Here is a 14,252-nt window from a genome sequence, read left to right as displayed (position 1 = left end):
GCAAGCTGCTATGCTTACACTGCATCCATGGCATCTCTCCATACACGTCGGTGCCTAGTCTGTCCCTTCTGGCCACCGTGCCTTCTATGCTTGCAGGGTATCCCTCCTAGACATGCCCGGGCAGCATGCTGAACTCTCTTGGGCTGCGGGTTGGACACCTCTGCTATAGAGCCTTTTGCTGCCACTGGAAAAAAGAGGTGACAAAATTAGTTTTCGTCTGTGGGATTTAAACATTTCTTTGTAAATTCTTTTATTTATTCTGTGGGATTTTTGCACAGGAAATCATGAAAATATTGCTTCTCACTCCACCATTTTAGTTTTGTAATTTTAGAATCGCCTGCAGTGTTTACATATTTACCCATTGATATTTTCAAAGTTTTGTTCTGATAAATCGGGTCACAGAAAATAAAAATGTTACATTGCTCCTCCTGGCAAACCAAACACCAGGAGAGATTGCCAACTGCTCTTGATTGCTGCCCTGACCACCTGGGTGCTGGTTGTTCTCCATTGAGCCTTCTGTGATATTACATACAATGGGGTCCACATTTAGTATAATAAATCCTTTTAAATTTCTCTCTGTTTAGGTGCTACCCTGTCGAGATCTTTTTTGTTCATTAACCACTTCAGCCCTGGAAGATTTTTACCCCCTTCCTGACAAGGCACTGTGTCGCTTTAACTGACAATTGCTCGGTCGTGCAACGCTGTACCCAAACAAAATTTGTGTCCTTTTTTTCCCACAAATTGAGCTTTCTTTTGGTGGTATTTGATCACATCTGCGGTTTTTAAATGTTTTGCAATATAAACAAAAAAAGAGCAGTTTTGGAAAACAAACTAATATTTTTAACTTTTTGCTATAATAAATATCCCCAAAAATGTTTTTAAAAAACGAATTTCCTCATCAGTTTAGGCCAATACATATTTTTGGTAAGCGTATATTGATTGGTTTGCGCAAAAATTATAGGGCCAAATCCACAAAGACCCGGCGTAACGGCGAATTTCTAATTTAAGTTACACTGCCTTAAAATTTCTACCTAAGTGCCCGATCCACAGAGCACTTACCTAGAAATTTCTGGCCGTGTAACTTAAATTCCGCCGGCGCAAGGCGTTCCTCATTTCATGGGGGCGATTCCCATTTAAATGAGGCGCGCTCCCGCGCCGGCCGTACTGCGCATGCGCGTGACGTCATTTTCCCGACATGCATAGCGCGAAATTACGTTACGTCGGGCTTTGTGGATTGCGACGGGTCAATAAAGTTGCGTCGGGGAAAAAAAAAAGATACGGCACGAAAAAAAAAAAATCTAATTCGAAAAAAAAACGCAACGCTAGACAGAAGGGTCTGCTTTTACATGGTGTACTAACTTTACACCATGTAAACGCAGCCCTAATTTTGCGTATGCTACTTAATACTTACGGAGAAAAAACGAAGCAGAAAAGCTTCGTGGATCTCCGTAAGTGCTAATTTGCATACCCGAGGCGGCATTTCGACACGAAATGCCCCCAGCGGCGGATGCGGTACTGCATCCTAAGATCCGGCAGTGTAAGTCCCTTACACATGCCGGATCTTCTGCCTAACTATGGAAAACTGATTCTGTGGATCAGTTCCATAGTTAGGACCAGGGATACGACGGAGTAACAGCAGTTACTCCGTCGTATCTCTTTTGAGGATTTGGCCCATAGCGTCTACAAACTATGGGAAAGATTTATGGCATATATATTTTTTTTTTTTTTTTTTTTTACTATTAATGGTGGTGATGTGAAATTTTTAGTGGTACTGCAACATTAGGACGTACAGATTGGACACTTTTTACATATTTGGGACCATTGACAATCATACAGCGATCAGTGCTATAAATATGCGCTGATTGCTGTGTAAATGTCACTGGTAGGGAAGGGGGCTAACACGGGATTAAATGTGTGTGTTCCCTAGATGTGTTCTGCTGGGGGAGGAGACATATCATTGTTAACCCCCCCCCCCCCCCCCGGCGGTATTCCCGAGTCTGGCTCGGGGTGGTAATTCATTACCAAAAGCGGTAACCCCGAGCCAGACTCTGGATCGCCTCTCAGCAGCCACAGACATGGTTTACTTACCTTGTCCCTGGATCCTGCGATGCCGCCGTGCTGTGTAATCGAGCGGTGTCTCCTCGCTCGATTCACAGTGTCCCTGCGTGCCGCCGAGCTCCGTTCCCTGCACCGTTACGATGCACGGGGGCGGAGAACGGTGCCGAATTCAAAAAAGTAAATAAACACATTACATACAGTAATCTTAAAGATTACAGTACTGTATGTAAAAAATACACACCCCCCTTGTCCCTAGTGGTCTGCCCAGTGTCCTACATGTACTTTTATATAATAAAAACTGTTCTTTCTGCCTACAAACTGTAGATTGTCCATAGCAACCAAAAAGTGTCCCTTTATGTCAAAAATAGTTTTAGATCAGCTAGAAAACAGCGATAATAAATTATAATCACTTGCAGAATTGTGCGATAGCGATTTGTGGGGAAATTCGTCATAAAAAAAATAAATAAATAAATAATGACAGCGACAATTCTGCAACTGAGCAAATTTCAGTGATTTTGAGTTGATTACATTGAATAATTTGTATTATAATTATTTAATGTTATAATTATTTATTATATTATAATTTATGATTTTGTTTTTCAAACTTTATCATACCCGGGATGCCTACTAGACTCTTGTTTGGACAGATTTAAGTGAGTTATTCCTAAGAATTACAGGCCTACAATGTAAAACGCCAAATTTCCATGCAAAATAATGGTACCGCTTTCAGCACCTAAAATCGGAAATAATCATACCGCCAGGGAGGTTAATACTCAGTAGGAACAAACGATATGTCTCCTCCCCTGACAGAACAGGGATTTGTGTGTTTACATGCGCATTGGGTCCCCCCGCCATGCAGCAAGTGGCTCTTAAAGGCGAAGCCGTACCCATATGGGGTTTTGGCCCAGCCGTGCCATTCTGCCGCAGTATATCTGGGTGTGCAGGTCGGCAAGTGGTTAAAGGACAGAGGAATTTTATTAGTTGGGTTATAAGACTGGCAGCAAGAGGTCAGGACACTGGGAAACATAAAACATTGCAAGCTAGCCACTCTATAACCCCTCCTCTACCCAGTGTTTGAGGAGGTTGGACACCTTTTCTACAGCTCTCCTGGAAAAAAAATGAAAAAGTTTAACTGATCCCTTTGCTGGACTTTTAACCTTGGTATACAATCAAACGTTTTTGCTACACTGTTGGTGTGTTTTTTTCTTGGGGACTTCAAGTAAGACTCCCTACTATACCAATGCTTGAACTTGACTCTATATAGTAGTTATCTGGATCGGCAGCTCTTCAGCACTAGCTTTGGAAGCCTTACCTGGACTTCGCTGGACTGGACATGTGGTAATAACATGTCACCTTTGGGTACTGGACCTTGCATATGCCACTTTCCAGACCTGCTTGTACTGTGCTAGTTAGTTATGGCACAGCCATGGATGTGGCCTTGTCTATGAAGATTCAGTAGATCCTTTGGCCACCATTTTTCAATGTCCTGCCATTATGGGTTTAGGACTGAGCTGATGTTATTTATTGGGTGGAGTGCTGCATACGTGAGTTCCTTGCACTTTTCTGCAATTTAGCCTGAAGGAAGCCTCATTTTGCTGCTGATCCTGAAGCACCGTGTAAATCTTTGCACAAATTTCACTACCCCAAATAATTATAATAACCCCAAAAATTACAAGTGCATATGTACAGTCTAGAGCCAGAATTTGCTGCTGTTACTAAGGCAAAAGCCTCCTGCTACTACACAACACTAATCATGTACAAATATATAAGGGGTCCATATAGTGAACTTGGTGTTGAGTTATTCACTTTACGGTCAACACTGAGGACAAGGGGGCACTCTACGTCTAGAGGAAAAGAGATTTCATCTCCAAATACGGAAAGGTTTTTTCACAGTAAGAGCTGTGCACATGTGGATTAGACTCCCTCCAGAGGTGGTTCTGGCCAGCTCAGTAGATTGCTTTAAGAAAGGCCTGGATACTTTCCTAAATGTACATAATATAACTGAGTACTAAGACTTGTAGGTAAAGTTGATCCAGGGTAAATCCGATTGCCTCTCGGGGGATCAGGAAGGAATTTTTTCTCCTGCTGTAGCAAATTGGATCATGCTCTGCTGTTTTTTTTTTTTTGCCTTCCTCTGGATCAACTGTGGGTATGGAGTTGGGTGTATGGGATTGTACTGTTTTTTATTTTGTTTATTTTTATTTTTTTTGTGGTTGGACTGGATGGACTTGTGTCTTTTTTCAACCTGACTAACTATTTAACTATGCTACCCCTTTAAATTATTGAATCTGTTGTATAGAAGTTTATATATAATCGCAGCATTACTCCAAACCCATATTTTATTTACAGGGCAGACCCTGTAATAGGAAGTTCTGTCTTCTGGGCTGCTATTGGACAACTGTTCTGTCTATCATAGGAGGCGGGACTTTGTATTAAACAGGCTGCTGCGAAAACAGGAGATTCTCCTGTATGTAATCTGTTGCCGCTCATCTCGCCCCCCTCCCTGTCCCCTCCGAGGCTGCAGATGGGCATCGATCAGGCTGCACTGATAGTAATGCCGCCTTCATTTCAATGGTGCACCTGCATTGATGGGCATTGACCCTTATTTTGCTTCACAGTTCTCTTTTTTTTAATGTAAATTTAAGGAAGGGGCATTGTGGACGTGCGCGCCCACCGCAAGCTCCGTAAGCCCGACCGTGGGTCCCGCAGACTCGATTGCTGCCGGGACTACCCGCATTAGTCTCACGGTGAGGAAGAACAGGGAGATGCTGATGTAAACAAGCATCTCCCCCCTCTGTCTAGTTACGACAGTGATCACAACTTCCTGTAATCGGAAGCGGTGATCACTGTCTTGTCACACACAGCCCATCCCCCCCTACAGTAAGAAGCACTCACTAGGGCACACGTAACCTACAGTGCTACCTAGTGGTTAACCCCTTCACTGCCAGTGTCATTTTCACAGTAATCCGTGCATTTTTATAGCACTGATAACTGTAAAATGACAATGGTCAAAAGTGTCTGCCATATTGTCGCAATCACGATGAAAATCGCTGATCACCGCCATTACTAGTAAAAAAAAAAAAAATATTAATAAAAATGCCATGAAACTATCCCCTATTTTGTAGACGCTATAACTTGCACAAACCGATCAATAAACGCTTATTGCGATTATTTTTTTTTTTTTTAACAAAAAATATGTAGACAAATATGTATCGGACTAAACTGATATATTTTTATATATATTTTTGGGGGATATTTATTATAGAAAAATTGTCGCTCTATTTTTCTTTATAGAGCAAAAAAGGTGATCAAATACCACCAAAAGAAAGCTCTATTTGTTGGGGAAAAAAGGACGTAAATTTTGTTTGGGAACCATGTCGCACGACCGTGCAATTGTCAGTTAAAGCGACGCATTGCCGAATCGCAAAAAGTGGCCCAGTCTTTGACCAGCAAAATGGTCCGGGTCTTAAGTGGTTAAAGTGAAGTTGCGTGTTATACGCTGATAAATACGGTATATCCAAACAACACACCCAATCTCATCCTTAGTCCCGAGAGGCGCTGGGGGCCACAAAAGATAAATATAATCTCCAAATAACATGCCCAAGCTCATCTCTTCACCACAAAGGCAAGAGGATTCTTGTTGGGCAGTGTAGTAGAGCTCAGACAAACTCATTTAGACCAAATTTTAATGGTTCAAAGAATGTCAGGCATAATGGTCGGCCCTCACTCATGTTCACCTTATCAAATCTGGCCCTCTTTGAAAAAAGTTTGGACACACAGGGGTTGATTTACTAAAGACAAAAACAGAAACTGAAGAGTGCAAAATCTGGTGCAGCTGTGCAATGGTAGCCAATCCGCTTCTTCACTTGGTTCAATTATGCTTTGGCAAAAAAAAATAAAAAATCCTGGAAGCTGATTTGTTTCTATGCAGAGCTGCACCAGATTTTGCCCTCTCCAGTTTTAGTAAATCGCACAGAGCATGTTCCTGCTCCAATAGGTAAGCTCAGCCCATAGTACCCTAGTTGCTCTGGGGACATGTATCTGGTGTACCAGAATGAACTGATGTCTGCAGTCTGGAATCTAAGACCCCTATCACTGTTGGGTCTTCTTTGTTGGAACCTCCCGTAGCTCAGTTGAGGCCTCCCCCATGTCCACAGGGACCTTAATGTACACTTTGGACTTCTGTCTGTATCTTGTTACTGGCGCAATCTGACTGCAGGGGCTCTAAACACACACTGGTACCATCTCTAGCAGAGTGTGGCCCAGATTTTCTTGAGCCCAAAAAATCAAGTCAAGCCCAAGGGCTGGGTCACTATCTATGATTCAGAATCTAAACCCCAACAGTCCCCCTGGGAGACTTGGCTTGCAGCCACAGTATCCTGTACATCTGAGGCCTCGTACACACGACAGAGTTTCTTGGCAGAATTTGGCGAGAAACTCGGTCAGAGCCGGATTCTGCCGAGAAACTCTGTCGTGTGTACACTTTCGGCCCGATGGAGCCGCCGAGGAACTCGTCGAGAAAATAGAGAACATGTTCTCTATTTTCTCGTTGTTCTATGGGAGAACTCGGCCCGCCGAGCTCCTCGGCGGCTTCAGGGCTGAACTCGACGAGGAACTCGATGTGTTTGGCACGTCGAGTTCCTCGGCCGTGTGTTCGAGGCCTGACAGTTTGAGTCTCCCATGGCATCTCCCCGTGGCTTGCCTGGATTCCTGCTTCGGCTTCACAGTACTTTCTCCAGTGGTTCAAATGGGGACTGAACTTTGGACTGGGGGCTCCACACACTGCCCTTTTTATTTTATTTTTTTGCCTGTCACCAGCGATGTCTGTGGCTGCAATATTGTTTCATTTGAACCCTTTTATTAAATAAACATTGCTACACTATTGGCGGCTCGGCACTTCTCTCTCTCCAGTGTGGGAAATGGCATGTGATTCAGACAGGAATTGCACTACATTCCAGTTCAAATTGCATGTGATTATTTCCAGTGCGCTTTGAGCTCACTCGTTTTGTATGGGCTCAAATCGCTCTGCAAAGGTATCGGTGCATTTGCACGAGTACAATTACTTGCTGAGTATCGATGCATCCCTACTAGGCACCAGGTAAGAAAAATTACGGTAAGTATTTGATACAATTTTCCTTGTTCCTGGTGCCTACATGGCAGCATCCCTGTGATAAATATCTAGTTGCCAGGTTGGGTAGATGCATAAAGGATTTTTATTGCATGGCTGATAGAAGCTTGGATAGTTTGTTCATCATTCAAATTCCTTGGTTGTCAGGACATCTTAATCAATCCTATAATCTCTCTGAAAGGTATGGTGTGAAGACCAAGAGGCAACATCTACTACTGCTTCCTGCAAAAGATATAGGGCCAGATTCACAGAAAAAGTACGCCGAAGTATCAGCAAATTTGCTGCGTCGTATCTTTATTTGTCATTCACAAACAAAGATACAACGGCTTTTGGCTAAGATCCGACAGGCGTATGGCTTCGTACGCCTTCGGATCTTAGGTGTAATTCTCCGGCGGCCACTGGGTGGAGTTTGCGTCGTTTTCCAGCGTCGGGTATGCAAATTAGCTGGTTACGGCGATCCACGAAGATATGCGCGTTCGTCGCAATCTCTTACGTCGTCGCTAGTCGGTTTTTCCCGTCGCAAACATAAGCCTGCTTTTTCATGGCTTACATTTAGAACAGCCATGTTAAAGTATGGCCGTCGTTCCCGCATCGAATTTCAATTTTTTTTGCGTAAGACGTCCGGGAATACGAAACGACGTTACGCACATCGCGGTTCAAAAAATACGTCGGGGCGGCGTAATTTTGCGCAAAGCACGTCGGAAAATTTTCACACGGAGCATGCGCAGAACGTTCGGCGCGGGAACGCGCCTAATTTTAATGGTACACGCCCCATTTGAATTAGGCGGGCTTGCGCCGGACGGCTTTACGTTACACCGCCTTAAGTTTACACGCAAGTGCTTGGTGAATCAGGCACTTGCGCTGAAAACTTGCGGCGGTGTAACGTAAAGACGATACGTTACGCCGCCGCAGATATCTGTGAATCTGGCCCATAGTTTACTGAGGGGATTCTACAAGAATCTTTTCTTTTTGGTGTCTTCTGCCCCTATTTAATGAGACCTCTTATTTTCTCCATAAATGGAAGGTACAATTAGAGCTTCTGGAGAAGGAATATAACTCTTAAAGTGGATGTAAACCCACCATATACCCAGTGAAGTGAACAGCCTCAGATGATACACTGAGAATAACCAAATCTCTCTACATAAGTTTTACATGTATATCTGCTGTCTTCACATTTATATACTGTTTAGAAAGTTAAGATCGTGTTTTGGAGATTTTCTCTTCCTTGGAAACACAGAGTGTAATGTCTGGGCATACAGCTAAGATAGCTAACATTGCCGATTGGAGGAAAGGCACACACCCCCTCTCCTCATAGGCAGAGACTCTCAGAGCTGTTTTGTAATAGGAGCGGCTCTCTTCTACTCTGTTTTATCGACCTCCTTCAGGCTGCTTTTGTCTAAAAAGTCAAAAAATATGTCAGGAGTTCTCAGGCTGATAACATAGGAACTGTTCAGAAGAGAGCTATAAGACTTGGCTCATTGAAAAGAGAGAACAAAATACTGCAGATATACAGGTCATTCTCAAAAAATTAGCATATTGTGATAAAGTTCATTATTTTCTGTAATGTACTGATAAACATTAGACTTTCATATATTTTAGATTCATTACACACAACTGAAGTAGTTCAAGCCTTTTTATTGTTTTAATTTTGATGATTTTGGCATACAGCTCATGAAAACCCAAAATTCCTATCTCAAAAAATTAGCATATCATGAAAAGGTTCTCTAAACGAGCTCTTAACCTAATTATCTGAATCAACTAATGAACTCTAAACACCTGCAAAAGATTCCTGAGGCTTTTAAAAACTCCCAGCCTGGTTTATTACTCCAAACCGCAATCATGGGTAAGACTGCCGACCTGACTGCTGTCCAGAAGGCCATCATTGACACCCTCAAGCAAGAGGGTAAGACACAGAAAGGAATTTCTGAACGAATAGGCTGTTCCCAGAGTGCTGTATCAAGGCACCTCAGTGGGAAGTCTGTGGGAAGGAAAAAGTGTGGCAGAAAACGCTGCACAACGAGAAGAGGTGACCGGACCCTGAGGAAGATTGTGGAGAAGGACCGATTCCAGACCTTGGGGGACCTGCGGAAGCAGTGGACTGAGTCTGGAGTAGAAACATCCAGAGCCACCGTGTACAGGCGTGTGCAGGAAATGGGCTACAGGTGCCGCATTCCCTAGGTCAAGCCACTTTTGAACCAGAAACAGCGACAGAAGCGCCTGACCTGGGCTACAGAGAAGCAACACTGGACTGTTGCTCAGTGGTCCAAAGTACTTTTTTCGGATGAAAGAAAATTTTGCATGTCATTCGGTAATCAAGGTGCCAGAGTCTGGAGGAAGACTGGGGAGAGGGAAATGCCAAAATACCTGAAGTCCAGTGTCAAGTACCCACAGTCAGTGATGGTTTGGGGTGCCATGTCAGCTGCTGGTGGTATGCACCAATGGACAATTGGTGTTGGAATTTCCAAAAACAAAAGTTGGCTGTGCATGCTCTCAAATTGTCCGACAACAAATGTGTTTCATCGGATTATCCGATCGTGTGTACACAAATCCGTTGGTCTAAAATCCAAAGGACAAACACGCATGCTCTGAACCAATGCTAAACATCAGACAACAATAGCAGAAGTTTCCCAAAGGGTGGCAGTAAAGAACTAAAAAAAACACATAGTTTGGTGTATGTTGGCTAAAAATGTTCTGCCGTCTATGCAAAAAAAAATTTGCGCAGCCATTCAGGACGCTCAGCGTGACTCGCGCATGCGCAGTTCGCACCCGGGTGCCCACAGTAATAATGCCGGCGCCGTGGACAGCAGGGAAGAGGGCTTCCTCATTGCTGGACCGTGGGACAGGTTAGCGTCGTTTAAATGCCACAGCCTACCTAAATGTTCTTGCTGACCATGTCCATCCCTTTATGACTCCAGTGTACCCATCTTCTGATGGATACTTCCAGAAGGATAATGCACCATGTCACAAAGCTCAAATCATCTCACCACTGGCTTCTAGAACATGACAATGAGTTCACTGTACTCCAATGTCCTCCACAGTCACCAGATCTCAATCCAATAGAGCACCTTTGCTATGTGGTGGAGATTCGCATAATGGACGTGCAGCCGACAAATCTGCAACATGCGCAATGCTATCATGTCAATATGGAGCAAAATCTCTGAGGAATGTTTCCAACACCTTGTTGAATCACACCTTGTTGAATCAAACCACAAACAATTAAGGCAGTTCTGAAGGCAAAAGGGGGTCCAACCCGGTACTAGTAAGGTGTACCTAATAAAGTGGCCGGTGAGTGTACAGTTGTGTTAAAAATAATAGCGTGCTTAAAAAAGTGAGTAAAGCTCAAAATCCTTATAATAGATTTTCATATACGCAAGTGCTTTGGGAACACTTCACAGTCTATTCCAAATCAGAACATGAAGAAAATGTTTTCAAATTTGTTATTAAACGGATTGTAAAGGTAAAAAAAAAAAATCCCTAAATAGCTTCCTTTACCTTAGTGCAGTCCTCCTTCACTTACCTCATCCTTCCATTTTGCTTTTAAATGTCCTTATTTCTTCTGAGAAATGCTTACTTCCTGTTCTTCTGTCTGTAACTCCACACAGTAATGCAAGGCTTTCTCCCTGGTATGGAGAAAGCCTCTTGAAGGGGGAGGGGGCGAGCAGGCAAGTCAGGACACTCTCTACTTTGCAGATAGAGAAAGGAGCTGTGTGTTAGTGGGCGTCCTGACACTCCTGCTCGCCCCCTCCCTCCTCAAGAGGCTTTCTCCACTCCAGGAAGAAAGCCTTGCATTGCTGCGTGTAGTTACAGACAGAAGAACAGGAAGTGAGGATTTCTCAGAAGAAATAAGGATATTTAAAAACAAAATGGAAGGATGAGGTAAGTGAAGGAGGACTGCACTAAGGTAAAGGAAGCTATTTAGGGACATTTTTTTTTTACCTTTACAACACCTTTAATTTACAGAAAGTGAAGAAAAATGAATATTACGCTTAACTGAAAAATGCTTGAAGATGTAACTTTCCTGTGAATCACTGAACTAATATCTAGTTATACAGGGTATAACAACTGTTGCTGAGAACTGCTTCACATCTGTGTTGCATGGAGTAGACCAACTTCTGGCACATGTAAACAGGTATTCCAGCCCAGGACCATTGCACTACATTCCACAATTCCTCTGTACGTCTTTGTTTTACTTCAGAAACAGAATTTTTCCAGTAAACCTGTAAATTTAGTTTGGGTCACCATGGTTCAAGACATTGCTGTGCAAAATGGGGACTTTACAGTTTTGTGCTGCCATGTTATTACATGTTCCTATACCCAACCAAGTCAAGAGTAGCACCACATCCCGAAATGTCTAAAATGCTAAGAACCAAAGAAAAAGGGGCCTTTTGGGCACCCAATAAATTAGCATTAATTATAAAAAATTAAGATTTTTACTTCACATAAAAAAAAAAAAAAGCTTCATAAAGCTGTAAAGGCTTGTATACACACATCACAATAACCTCATAAGAGCCTAAAAATGTAACTCCTAGATACATATTCAAACCATGTAGTTGATACTACACATAAAGAGAATCACAAATAAACAATGTGAGACCTCCATTTATGTAAAATGTCAACTATGGGGTCTCACATCGTTTATTTCTGATTCTCTTTATGTGAATTAACTATGGAGTGTCACATTGTCATGTTGTAAAGCGCTGCACAAACTGTTGGCGCTATATAAATCCTGTATAACCGCTTGCCGCCAGGCGCACACAGATATACGTCTGCAGAATGGCACAGGCAGGCAGAAGGACGTATATATACGTACCCTTTAGGAAGCGGTTGTTGCGGACGTGCGCACGCCGCTGCGATCTCCGTGGGTCCCGCGGACTCGATCACCGCGGGCATACCTGCAATCGTCTCACAGAGAGATAGAACGGAGAGATGTTAGTGTAAACACAACATCTCCCTGTTCTGCCTAGTGCCACTGTCACTGATAGTGTTCCCTGTCATCAGGAACAACGATCAGTGACATGTCACAGCAAGCCACGCCCCCTACAGTAAGAATCACTCCCTAGGGAACACTTAACCCCTACAGCGCCACCTAGTGGTTAACCCCTTCACTGCCAGTGTCATTTTCACAGTTATCAGTGCATTTTTATAGCACTGATCGCTGTAAAAATTACAATGGTCCCAAAAATGTGTCAAAAGTGTCCGATGTGTCCGCCATAATGTCGCAGTCACGATAAAAAAAAACGCTGATAGCCGCAATTACTAGTAAAAAATATATATTAATAAAAATGCTATAAAACTATCCCCTATTTTGTAGCTATAACTTTTGCGCAAACCAATCAATAAACGCTTATTGCAATTTTCTTTTACAAAAAATATGTAGAAGAATACGTATCGGCTTAAACTGAGCAATTTTTTTTTTATATATATATATCTTTTTCGGGGATATTTATTATAGCAAAAAGTAAAAAATATTGCATTTTTTTTCAAAATTGTTGCTCTATTTTTGTTTATAGCGCAAAAAATAAAAACCGCAGAGGTGATCAAATACCACCAAAAGAAAGCTCTATTTGTGGGGAAAAAAAAGACGCCAATTTTGTTTGGAAGCCACATCACACGACCGCGCAATTGTCAGTTAAAGCGACGCAGTGCCGAATCGCAAAAAGTGGCTCGGTCATTTAGCAACAAAATTTGTCCGGGCCTTAAGTGGATAATAATAATTATTGTTTATTTGTGATTCTCTTTATGTGTAGTATCAACTACTGTACATGGCTCTAATATGCATCTAGGAGTTACATCTTTAGGCTTTTATGATGCTATTGTGACATATGTACGCAAGCCTCACGGCTTTATGAGGATTTTTATCTGATGTGAAATAAAATTTGAAATTTTTTATTATAGTTCATGCCAATTTATTGGGTGCCCAAAAGTCCCATGTCCACCCCTCTTTTTTGGTTCTTTGCAGGGCTTTTTTTCTCAGACAATAGGTGCAGGAACTCCCCCTTTCCAAATCACCCCTTTTCTCCGCCCCTTCCCACCCCCCAGTACCGCCCCTTTTAGACAATATAGAACCAAGTATCATTTTGTGGTGCTAAGTAATTTATATGGAATTTGGTAATGATATCAAGAAAAGCAATAAAATAGATCCCCTGCAGCCAGCAACAAAAGATCCCCCTAACAACAATAGACCACCCACAACAAAATGTCCCCGCCAGCAACAATAGACTCACGGCAGCATCAACAGATCTCCGTACAGCCAGCATTAATAGACTCTCTGGCTGCCATCAACATTAAACCCTCCCCCAACAGTCGATCTCTTTCAGCAACAACTGGCCTCCCCAGCAACATAAGACCCCTCTAGAAACAATAGGTCCCCCACCAGCAACAATAGACCCCCCTGCAAAAATATATCCACAGCAGTGAGCATCAATACCCTGCAGCACACTCCAGCATCCCTTGCCATTACATACAGTCAGTTCAGAAGGTGGGGGAACTGCGTTCCCCCGCGTTCCCGCTGAAAAAAAGCCCTGGTTCTTTGTATTTTAGACATTTCGGGATGTGGTGCTACTCTTGACTTGGTTGGGTATAGGAACATGTAATAAAATGGCAGCACAAAACTGTAAAGTCCCCATTTCGCAGAGCAATGTCTTAAACCATGGTTTACAGGTGCCACTCAAGGCTCCACCGGTTCCTCCTATGTAGCAACCACTTGAAGACAAGGTCAGAGCTCATCCCAGCTCTATACATTTAAGGGAAAAGTCCTGGAAGTCACACATCTCTGCAAAACCTTGTTAGAATGTGTACAACAGCCTTCATCCAGGCTCCAGACAGACCTGGTTAGAGCCCGGGTTGAAGCTGTTATAAACCTTCTTATGAGGTTTTGCAGTAATGTATGACTTCCGGGACCTTTTCCATTAGATGTTTTGGACCATTTTTAGCCCTTTATCACAGTAGAAGCACATTGCTCCTAATGGAGAAGGCCCCTTTCACACTGCCCCCCTGTGGTTTTGCTGCAGGGAGGGTGCAGCGCATTGTACCTGCAGGTTACCTGCGTTTTTCCAATAAACTTCCG

The sequence above is a fragment of the Rana temporaria genome, chromosome 2, assembly GCF_905171775.1.
Source record: "Rana temporaria chromosome 2, aRanTem1.1, whole genome shotgun sequence".
Classification (NCBI taxonomy): domain Eukaryota; kingdom Metazoa; phylum Chordata; class Amphibia; order Anura; family Ranidae; genus Rana; species Rana temporaria.
This window is presented reverse-complemented; position numbering follows the sequence as displayed.